This window comes from Oncorhynchus nerka, linkage group LG15 (genome assembly GCF_034236695.1).
Source record: "Oncorhynchus nerka isolate Pitt River linkage group LG15, Oner_Uvic_2.0, whole genome shotgun sequence".
NCBI lineage: Eukaryota > Metazoa > Chordata > Actinopteri > Salmoniformes > Salmonidae > Oncorhynchus > Oncorhynchus nerka.
Window position 1 is genome coordinate 941,581 of NC_088410.1, and position 12,107 is coordinate 953,687.

The window sequence follows — 12,107 nt, forward strand, 5'->3', positions numbered from 1 at the left end:
TGTAATACACAAGTCTAGCTAGCCCGTGGTGTGACAGTTGGCTAGCTACTAGTCTTGATTAAATCAGGCTGTAATACACAAGTCTAGCTAGCCCGTGGTGTGACAGTTGGCTAGCTACTAGTCTTGATTAAATCAGGCTGTAATACACAAGTCTAGCTAGCCCCGTGGTGTGACAGTTGGCTAGCTACTAGTCTTGATTAAATCAGGCTGTAATACACAAGTCTAGCTAGCCCCGTGGTGTGACAGTTGGCTAGCTACTAGTCTTGATTAAATCAGGCTGTAATACACAAGTCTAGCTAGCCCCGTGGTGTGACAGTTGGCTAGCTACTAGTCTTGATTAAATCAGGCTGTAATACACAAGTCTAGCTAGCCCCGTGGTGTGACAGTTGGCTAGCTACTAGTCTTGATTAAATCAGGCTGTAATACACAAGTCTAGCTAGCCCCGTGGTGTGACAGTTGGCTAGCTACTAGTCTTGATTAAATCAGGCTGTAATACACAAGTCTAGCTAGCCCGTGGTGTGACAGTTGGCTAGCTACTAGTCTTGATTAAATCAGGCTGTAATACACAAGTCTAGCTAGCCCCGTGGTGTGACAGTTGGCTAGCTACTAGTCTTGATTAAATCAGGCTGTAATACACAAGTCTAGCTAGCCCCGTGGTGTGACAGTTGGCTAGCTACTAGTCTTGATTAAATCAGGCTGTAATACACAAGTCTAGCTAGCCCCGTGGTGTGACAGTTGGCTAGCTACTAGTCTTGATTAAATCAGGCTGTAATACACAAGTCTAGCTAGCCCCGTGGTGTGACAGTTGGCTAGCTACTAGTCTTGATTAAATCAGGCTGTAATACACAAGTCTAGCTAGCCCGTGGTGTGACAGTTGGCTAGCTACTAGTCTTGATTAAATCAGGCTGTAATACACAAGTCTAGCTAGCCCCGTGGTGTGACAGTTGGCTAGCTACTAGTCTTGATTAAATCAGGCTGTAATACACAAGTCTAGCTAGCCCGTGGTGTGACAGTTGGCTAGCTACTAGTCTTGATTAAATCAGGCTGTAATACACAAGTCTAGCTAGCCCGTGGTGTGACAGTTGGCTAGCTACTAGTCTTGATTAAATCAGGCTGTAATACACAAGTCTAGCTAGCCCGTGGTGTGACAGTTGGCTAGCTACTAGTCTTGATTAAATCAGGCTGTAATACACAAGTCTAGCTAGCCCGTGGTGTGACAGTTGGCTAGCTACTAGTCTTGATTAAATCAGGCTGTAATACACAAGTCTAGCTAGCCCGTGGTGTGACAGTTGGCTAGCTACTAGTCTTGATTAAATCAGGCTGTAATACACAAGTCTAGCTAGCCCCGTGGTGTGACAGTTGGCTAGCTACTAGTCTTGATTAAATCAGGCTGTAATACACAAGTCTAGCTAGCCCCGTGGTGTGACAGTTGGCTAGCTACTAGTCTTGATTAAATCAGGCTGTAATACACAAGTCTAGCTAGCCCGTGGTGTGACAGTTGGCTAGCTACTAGTCTTGATTAAATCAGGCTGTAATACACAAGTCTAGCTAGCCCCGTGGTGTGACAGTTGGCTAGCTACTAGTCTTGATTAAATCAGGCTGTAATACACAAGTCTAGCTAGCCCGTGGTGTGACAGTTGGCTAGCTACTAGTCTTGATTAAATCAGGCTGTAATACACAAGTCTAGCTAGCCTGGTGTGTGGTGTGACAGTTGGCTAGCTACTAGTCTTGATTAAATCAGGCTGTTATACACAAGTCTAGCTAGCCCCGTGGTGTGACAGTTGGCTAGCTACTAGTCTTGATTAAATCAGGCTGTAATACACAAGTCTAGCTAGCCCCGTGGTGTGACAGTTGGCTAGCTACTAGTCTTGATTAAATCAGGCTGTAATACACAAGTCTAGCTAGCCCGTGGTGTGACAGTTGGCTAGCTACTAGTCTTGATTAAATCAGGCTGTAATACACAAGTCTAGCTAGCCCCGTGGTGGGACAGTTGGCTAGCTACTAGTCTTGATTAAATCAGGCTGTAATACACAAGTCTAGCTAGCCCCGTGGTGTGACAGTTGGCTAGCTACTAGTCTTGATTAAATCAGGCTGTATACACAAGTCTAGCTAGCCCGTGGTGTGACAGTTGGCTAGCTACTAGTCTTGATTAAATCAGGCTGTAATACACAAGTCTAGCTAGCCCCGTGGTGTGACAGTTGGCTAGCTACTAGTCTTGATTAAATCAGGCTGTAATAGCACAAGTCTAGCTAGCCCGGGGTTGTGACAGTTGGCTAGCTACTAGTCTTGATTAAATCAGGCTGTAATACACAAGTCTAGCTAGCCCGTGGTGTGACAGTTGGCTAGCTACTAGTCTTGATTAAATCAGGCTGTAATACACAAGTCTAGCTAGCCCCGTGGTGTGACAGTTGGCTAGCTACTAGTCTTGATTAAATCAGGCTGTAATACACAAGTCTAGCTAGCCCGTGGTGTGACAGTTGGCTAGCTACTAGTCTTGATTAAATCAGGCTGTAATACACAAGTCTAGCTAGCCCGTGGTGTGACAGTTGGCTAGCTACTAGTCTTGATTAAATCAGGCTGTAATACACAAGTCTAGCTAGCCCGTGGTGTGACAGTTGGCTAGCTACTAGTCTTGATTAAATCAGGCTGTAATACACAAGTCTAGCTAGCCCGTGGTGTGACAGTTGGCTAGCTACTAGTCTTGATTAAATCAGGCTGTAATACACAAGTCTAGCTAGCCCGTGGTGTGACAGTTGGCTAGCTACTAGTCTTGATTAAATCAGGCTGTAATACACAAGTCTAGCTAGCCCGTGGTGTGACAGTTGGCTAGCTACTAGTCTTGATTAAATCAGGCTGTAATACACAAGTCTAGCTAGCCCGTGGTGTGACAGTTGGCTAGCTACTAGTCTTGATTAAATCAGGCTGTAATACACAAGTCTAGCTAGCCCGTGGTGTGACAGTTGGCTAGCTACTAGTCTTGATTAAATCAGGCTGTAATACACAAGTCTAGCTAGCCCGTGGTGTGACAGTTGGCTAGCTACTAGTCTTGATTAAATCAGGCTGTAATACACAAGTCTAGCTAGCCCCGTGGTGTGACAGTTGGCTAGCTACTAGTCTTGATTAAATCAGGCTGTAATACACAAGTCTAGCTAGCCCCGTGGTGTGACAGTTGGCTAGCTACTAGTCTTGATTAAATCAGGCTGTAATACACAAGTCTAGCTAGCCCCGTGGTGTGACAGTTGGCTAGCTACTAGTCTTGATTAAATCAGGCTGTAATACACAAGTCTAGCTAGCCCCGTGGTGTGACAGTTGGCTAGCTACTAGTCTTGATTAAATCAGGCTGTAATACACAAGTCTAGCTAGCCCGTGGTGTGACAGTTGGCTAGCTACTAGTCTTGATTAAATCAGGCTGTAATACACAAGTCTAGCTAGCCCGTGGTGTGACAGTTGGCTAGCTACTAGTCTTGATTAAATCAGGCTGTAATACACAAGTCTAGCTAGCCCCGTGGTGTGACAGTTGGCTAGCTACTAGTCTTGATTAAATCAGGCTGTAATACACAAGTCTAGCTAGCCCGTGGTGTGACAGTTGGCTAGCTACTAGTCTTGATTAAATCAGGCTGTAATACACAAGTCTAGCTAGCCCCGTGGTGTGACAGTTGGCTAGCTACTAGTCTTGATTAAATCAGGCTGTAATACACAAGTCTAGCTAGCCCCGTGGTGTGACAGTTGGCTAGCTACTAGTCTTGATTAAATCAGGCTGTAATACACAAGTCTAGCTATCCCCGTGGTGTGACAGTTGGCTAGCTACTAGTCTTGATTAAATCAGGCTGTAATACACAAGTCTAGCTAGCCCGTGGTGTGACAGTTGGCTAGCTACTAGTCTTGATTAAATCAGGCTGTAATACACAAGTCTAGCTAGCCCCGTGGTGTGACAGTTGGCTAGCTACTAGTCTTGATTAAATCAGGCTGTAATACACAAGTCTAGCTAGCCCGTGGTGTGACAGTTGGCTAGCTACTAGTCTTGATTAAATCAGGCTGTAATACACAAGTCTAGCTAGCCCGTGGTGTGACAGTTGGCTAGCTACTAGTCTTGATTAAATCAGGCTGTAATACACAAGTCTAGCTAGCCCCGTGGTGTGACAGTTGGCTAGCTACTAGTCTTGATTAAATCAGGCTGTTATACACAAGTCTAGCTAGCCCCGTGGTGTGACAGTTGGCTAGCTACTAGTCTTGATTAAATCAGGCTGTAATAGACAAGTCTAGCTAGCCCCGTGGTGTGACAGTTGGCTAGCTACTAGTCTTGATTAAATCAGGCTGTAATACACAAGTCTAGCTAGCCCCGTGGTGTGACAGTTGGCTAGCTACTAGTCTTGATTAAATCAGGCTGTAATACACAAGTCTAGCTAGCCCGTGGTGTGACAGTTGGCTAGCTACTAGTCTTGATTAAATCAGGCTGTAATACACAAGTCTAGCTAGCCCCGTGGTGTGACAGTTGGCTAGCTACTAGTCTTGATTAAATCAGGCTGTAATACACAAGTCTAGCTAGCCCCGTGGTGTGACAGTTGGCTAGCTACTAGTCTTGATTAAATCAGGCTGTTATACACAAGTCTAGCTAGCCCCGTGGTGTGACAGTTGGCTAGCTACTAGTCTTGATTAAATCAGGCTGTAATACACAAGTCTAGCTAGCCCCGTGGTGTGACAGTTGGCTAGCTAGCTACTAGTCTTGATTAAATCAGGCTGTAATACACAAGTCTAGCTAGCCCCGTGGTGTGACAGTTGGCTAGCTACTAGTCTTGATTAAATCAGGCTGTAATACACAAGTCTAGCTAGCCCCGTGGTGTGACAGTTGGCTAGCTACTAGTCTTGATTAAATCAGGCTGTAATACACAAGTCTAGCTAGCCCGTGGTGTGACAGTTGGCTAGCTACTAGTCTTGATTAAATCAGGCTGTAATACACAAGTCTAGCTAGCCCGTGGTGTGACAGTTGGCTAGCTACTAGTCTTGATTAAATCAGGCTGTAATACACAAGTCTAGCTAGCCCCGTGGTGTGACAGTTGGCTAGCTACTAGTCTTGATTAAATCAGGCTGTAATACACAAGTCTAGCTAGCCCGTGGTGTGACAGTTGGCTAGCTACTAGTCTTGATTAAATCAGGCTGTAATACACAAGTCTAGCTAGCCCCGTGGTGTGACAGTTGGCTAGCTACTAGTCTTGATTAAATCAGGCTGTAATACACAAGTCTAGCTAGCCCGTGGTGTGACAGTTGGCTAGCTACTAGTCTTGATTAAATCAGGCTGTAATACACAAGTCTAGCTAGCCCCGTGGTGTGACAGTTGGCTAGCTACTAGTCTTGATTAAATCAGGCTGTAATACACAAGTCTAGCTAGCCCCGTGGTGTGACAGTTGGCTAGCTACTAGTCTTGATTAAATCAGGCTGTAATACACAAGTCTAGCTAGCCCGTGGTGTGACAGTTGGCTAGCTACTAGTCTTGATTAAATCAGGCTGTAATACACAAGTCTAGCTAGCCCCGTGGTGTGACAGTTGGCTAGCTACTAGTCTTGATTAAATCAGGCTGTAATACACAAGTCTAGCTAGCCCCGTGGTGTGACAGTTGGCTAGCTACTAGTCTTGATTAAATCAGGCTGTAATACACAAGTCTAGCTAGCCCGTGGTGTGACAGTTGGCTAGCTACTAGTCTTGATTAAATCAGGCTGTAATACACAAGTCTAGCTAGCCCCGTGGTGGGACAGTTGGCTAGCTACTAGTCTTGATTAAATCAGGCTGTAATAGCACAAGTCTAGCTAGCCCGGGGTTGTGACAGTTGGCTAGCTACTAGTCTCGATTAAATCAGGCTGTAATACACAAGTCTAGCTAGCCCCGTGGTGGGACAGTTGGCTAGCTACTAGTCTTGATTAAATCAGGCTGTTATACACAAGTCTAGCTAGCCCCGTGGTGTGACAGTTGGCTAGCTACTAGTCTTGATTAAATCAGGCTGTAATACACAAGTCTAGCTAGCCCGTGGTGTGACAGTTGGCTAGCTACTAGTCTTGATTAAATCAGGCTGTAATACACAAGTCTAGCTAGCCCGTGGTGTGACAGTTGGCTAGCTACTAGTCTTGATTAAATCAGGCTGTAATACACAAGTCTAGCTAGCCCGTGGTGTGACAGTTGGCTAGCTACTAGTCTTGATTAAATCAGGCTGTAATACACAAGTCTAGCTAGCCCCGTGGTGTGACAGTTGGCTAGCTACTAGTCTTGATTAAATCAGGCTGTAATAGCACAATTCATTGGTACATACAGCCTGACACGTGGTACTGCAATGTCATGTAAATGTTCATGTAAATGTTCCTTTCAAGCGAAGAGAATGATGAATAAAAAATAAATGTAAAACCTCCTCTCCTCTTTGTGGTTGTCCTTCAGCGGCTCGAAAGTTTTCACAAAATATCCACAGGAAAGTTTTGTTTACCCAACTTCTAGTTATTGCTATTATTGTTTACTTTTTTTTTGAGCAAAAAAGGTAGAAAGTCTACACTTAAATATAAAAATGGTGGCGGCAGCATCATGTTATGGGTATGCTTGTCACCTGGGAAGTTTGTCAGGAACAAAAGAAATGAACAAAGCCCAGGTAAAAATAAAAAATAAAAAAGTTAGAGCAAAACCCACTTCAGTCTTCTGAAAATCGAAAAACAATGTTGTTGTTTTTTTTTATTCTGCAAGAACGGCTTTCCAAAACATGTTGAGTGTTCCTGAGTAGTCTCAGTCCTGACAAATTTGCTCAATTTTTTTTTTTACATCTGAGACAAGGTTTGAATTTCGCTGAATTGGAACCCTGAATATGAGCCAGGCCTCGTCGCCCAACATCAGTGCCTGACCTCACTAATGCTCTTGAGGCTGAATGGAAGCAAGTCCCCTCAGCAATGTTCCTACATCTAGTGGAAAGCCTTCCCAGAAGAGTGGAGGCTGTTATAGCAGCAATGTTCCAACATCTAGTGGAAAGCCTTCCCAGAAGAGTGGAGGCTGTTATAGCAGCAATGTTCCAACATCTAGTGGAAAGCCTTCCCAGAAGAGAGGAGGCTGTTATAGCAGCAATGTTCCAACATCTAGTGGAAAGCCTTCCCAGAAGAGTGGAGGCTGTTATAGCAGCAATGTTCCAACATCTAGTGGAAAGCCTTCCCAGAAGAGAGGAGGCTGTTATAGCAGCAATGTTCCAACATCTAGTGGAAAGCCTTCCCAGAAGAGTGGAGGCTGTTATAGCAGCAATGTTCCAACATCTAGTGGAAAGCCTTCCCAGAAGAGAGGAGGCTGTTATAGCAGCAACGTTCCAACATCTAGTGGAAAGCCTTCCCAGAAGAGTGGAGGCTGTTATAGCAGCAATGTTCCTACATCTAGTGGAAAGCCTTCCTAGAAGAGTGGAGGCTGTTATAGCAGCAATGTTCCAGCATCTAGTGGAAAGCCTTCCCAGAAGAGTGGAGGCTGTTATAGCAGCAATGTTCCAACATCTAGTGGAAAGCCTTCCCAGAAGAGAGGAGGCTGTTATAGCAGCAATGTTCCAACATCTAGTGGAAAGCCTTCCCAGAAGAGTGGAGGCTGTTATAGCAGCAATGTTCCAACATCTAGTGGAAAGCCTTCCCAGAAGAGAGGAGGCTGTTATAGCAGCAATGTTCCAACATCTAGTTGAAAGCCTTCCCAGAAGAGTGGAGGCTGTTATAGCAGCAATGTTCCTACATCTAGTGGAAAGCCTTCCCAGAAGAGAGGAGGCTGTTATAGCAGCAATGTTCCAACATCTAGTGGAAAGCCTTCCCAGAAGAGTGGAGGCTGTTATAGCAGCAATGTTCCAACATCTAGTGGAAAGCCTTCCCAGAAGAGTGGAGGCTGTTATAGCAGCAATGTTCCTACATCTAGTGGAAAGCCTTCCCAGAAGAGAGGAGGCTGTTATAGCAGCAATGTTCCTACATCTAGTGGAAAGCCTTCCCAGAAGAGAGGAGGCTGTTATAGCAGCAATGTTCCAACATCTAGTGGAAAGCCTTCCCAGAAGAGTGGAGGCTGTTATAGCAGCAATGTTCCAACATCTAGTGGAAAGCCTTCCCAGAAGAGAGGAGGCTGTTATAGCAGCAATGTTCCAACATCTAGTGGAAAGCCTTCCCAGAAGAGTGGAGGCTGTTATAGCAGCAATGTTCCAACATCTAGTGGAAAGCCTTCCCAGAAGAGTGGAGGCTGTTATAGCAGCAATGTTCCAACATCTAGTGGAAAGCCTTCCCAGAAGAGAGGAGGCTGTTATAGCAGCAATGTTCCAACATCTAGTGGAAAGCCTTCCCAGAAGAGTGGAGGCTGTTATAGCAGCAATGTTCCAACATCTAGTGGAAAGCCTTCCCAGAAGAGTGGAGGCTGTTATAGCAGCAATGTTCCAGCATCTAGTGGAAAGCCTTCCCAGAAGAGTGGAGGCTGTTATAGCAGCAATGTTCCAACATCTAGTGGAAAGCCTTCCCAGAAGAGTGGAGGCTGTTATAGCAGCAATGTTCCAACATCTAGTGGAAAGCCTTCCCAGAAGAGTGGAGGCTGTTATAGCAGCAATGTTCCAACATCTAGTGGAAAGCCTTCCCAGAAGAGTGGAGGCTGTTATAGCAGCAATGTTCCAACATCTAGTGGAAAGCCTTCCCAGAAGAGAGGAGGCTGTTATAGCAGCAATGTTCCAACATCTAGTGGAAAGCCTTCCCAGAAGAGAGGAGGCTGTTATAGCAGCAATGTTCCAACATCTAGTGGAAAGCCTTCCCAGAAGAGTGGAGGCTGTTATAGCAGCAATGTTCCAACATCTAGTGGAAAGCCTTCCCAGAAGAGTGGGGGCTGTTATAGCAGCAATGTTCCAACATCTAGTTGAAAGCCTTCCCAGAAGAGTGGAGGCTGTTATAGCAGCAATGTTCCTACATCTAGTGGAAAGCCTTCCCAGAAGAGAGGAGGCTGTTATAGCAGCAATGTTCCTACATCTAGTGGAAAGCCTTCCCAGAAGAGTGGAGGCTGTTATAGCAGCAATGTTCCAACATCTAGTGGAAAGCCTTCCCAGAAGAGTGGAGGCTGTTATAGCAGCAATGTTCCAACATCTAGTAGAAAGCCTTCCTAGAAGAGTGGAGGCTGTTATAGCAGCAATGTTCCAACATCTAGTGGAAAGCCTTCCCAGAAGAGTGGAGGCTGTTATAGCAGCAATGTTCCAACATCTAGTGGAAAGCCTTCCCAGAAGAGTGGAGGCTGTTATAGCAGCAATGTTCCAACATCTAGTGGAAAGCCTTCCCAGAAGAGAGGAGGCTGTTATAGCAGAAAAAGGGGGACCAACTCCATATTAATGCCCATCGACGAGCAGGTGTCCACATACTTTTAGTCATGTAATATACCTACCAGATCAGATCTCTATTAAGGAACATTTTCATGTGTCGTTTCAGACTGTAACTAACTTATACATTAAACATGAATTGCGTATTACCAGCCTGATTAAGCCGAATAGCCAGTTACCGGCTATCAAAAACACACTTTCACCCAAATATCATACTCACGCAATGCCTTTATTTCCATTTGACAACCGATAAAAATGAAATAAAATCAGACATTGAGTTCGCTGACAAGACAGCGCCAGAGTAGATAGCTTACAAGCTAACACCGGTAGACAGCTAACAGTAAACTAGCTAGTTTTTACTAACGTTACGCTGGTTTATTCTAACCAACCTGTACAATTTGATTGTCCATATCTTCATCCAATCCTCTTCCGTTACCAGACGAAGTCATAGTCTTTTTGTGTGTGTTTTTAATCAGTGCATGTCTACCAGCAGAGAACTAGCTTCATCTGACAGGAACGACCGGAAGTAAAAACGCTGCGTTTCACCGGAACATTGAGAACGTAACATTTTCCGGAAGTTACACCTACAAAGTCTTCCCCAGAGAGGGTTGTCTTTTCCCTATAAAAAAAAAACGAATGTAATTTCACTCCAAAATTGTTCATACTAGCTAATAAAATAAATAAATAGACTTCAATTCTCCTTTAGGGCCTCAATTGGCAATTATTGTTCATGTTTTCATTATGGGAAACAAGTTCCTATTTAAGAGGAAAGATCATATCTTGTCTGTCTTGCTCATTAGAGATGGAAAGGTGTGACATCTGTGAATCTATTATATAGCCATTATGGGGTCTGTGACAGAATGGGGATCGCCAGTGACGCCGTTTCAACTGTTCTGCCTTATTATTATTCGACCATGCTGGTCATTTATGAACATTTGAACATCTTGGCCATGTTCTGTTATAATCTCCACCCGGCACAGCCAGAAGAAGACTGGCCACCCCACATGTGCTCTCTCTAATTCTCTCTTTCTCTCTCTCTTTCTTTCTCTCTCTCGGAGCACCTGAGCCCTAGGACCTTGCCCCAGGACTACTTGACATGATGACTCCTTGCTGTCCCCAGGCTGCTCCAGTTTCAACTGACCTGAGCCCTAGGACCATGCCCAAGGACTACCTGACATGGCTCCTTGCTGTCCCCAGTCCACCTGGCCGTGCTGCTGCTCCAGTTTCAACTGACCTGAGCCCTAGGACCATGTCCCAGGACTACCTGACATGATGACTCCTTGCTGTCCCCAGTCCACCTGGCCATGCTGCTGCTCCAGTTTCAACTGTTCTGCCTTATTATTCGACCATGCTGGTCATTTATGAACATTTGAACATCTTGGCCACGTTCTGTTATAATCTCCACCCGGCACAGCCAGAAGAGGACCGGCCACCCCACATAGCCTGGTTCCTCTCTAGGTTTCTTCCTAGGTTTTGGCCTTTCTAGGGAGTTTTTCCTAGCCACCGTGCTTCTACACCTGCATTGCTTGCTGTTTGGGGTTTTAGGCTGGGTTTCTGGAGAGCACTTTGAGATATCAGCTTATGTACGAAGGGCTATATAAATACATTTGATTTGATGGCAGGTCCCTGTTTTGAGCCCAACATGTTTTTTTTTTTTTGGGGGGCTTGCCTGTTTTGCATGTTATTTTGTCATTAATGTGTCACATATCAGTTTGCAAACAATGTAAAATATATATAATTGAGTTAATAAAGCCACATACAAACAAGATCTCTTGTTTTCTAGAGTAAGGCAGCTCCAAAATACAGGTGTTTCAGCCTAGCTCAGTGCTTTCTGTGGTGGGGAGAGCCAGCAAAAAAAATAGGAGCATTGCGCTGTAATTGGCTCAGTGTTCTGTCACTCATGGGGACACTACGTCACCGCTAAGTCCAAGGGTAGAGCTCGAAAATTCAAGCCCTCTATGGGTGCTGCCATAGAGTTACATTAGAAGTGCTCATCCAAGAAGGCTCTGGGTCATTGGTCACAGATAAAATGACATCACGTTAAACTACAGTAGCTTTGATTGGACTGATGTCATACGTTCACAATCTTAGCTAGCAGTTAGCATTATGAAGTCTACAATCTACTGGTAAATCCTTGTCATAAGATACATGAGAAGTTATAGATAAAATGTATCGGTGCTCATCGACCATTAACATTACACAAGTTAAAGATCGCAAAATTCAACATGGAGTGATTTGGAAGGAATCAGTAGCTAACTGCAAGCTATTCCATCATTGGCCCGCTATTCCATCATTGGCCCGCTATTCCATCATTGGCCTGCTATTCAAGTCTAAGAATAAGTCTCTTTTCCTGTTATAAAATTAAAACATTCAACATTGGCCCATGCTATCAATGAATTTAATACATTTTTTAAATTTAATTAAGCAAGTCAGTTAACAAATTCTTATTTACAATGACGGCCTGCCCCACCCGGCCGATCTGTGTCTGTGTGTGTGAGGTCAGTGTGTTAAACCCGGCCGACGCTGGGCCAATTGTGCGCCACCCTATGGGACTCCCAATCTGGGTCTGATGTGATAGTCTGGATCCACTCCCTGATATTTCAGAGAGAGGAGAGGAGAGACAGAGGAGAGGACTCCGAATCACGGCCTGATGTGATGCAGTCTGGATCCACTCCCTGATATTTCAGAGAGGAGAGGAGAGACAGAGGAGAGACAGAGAGGAGAGGACTCCGAATCACGGCCTGATGTGATGCAGTCTGGATCCACTCCCTGATATTTCAGAGAG

At 44.9% G+C, this 12,107-nt stretch overlaps 1 pseudogene; it reads right to left on the reverse strand.

Annotated features, from left to right (window-relative positions):
- The window catches only part of LOC135559938 (F-box/LRR-repeat protein 18-like), a 63,742-nt pseudogene extending 53,306 nt beyond the window's left edge, over positions 1 to 10,436 (reverse strand).
- Positions 10,437 to 12,107: the final 1,671 nt, after the last annotated feature.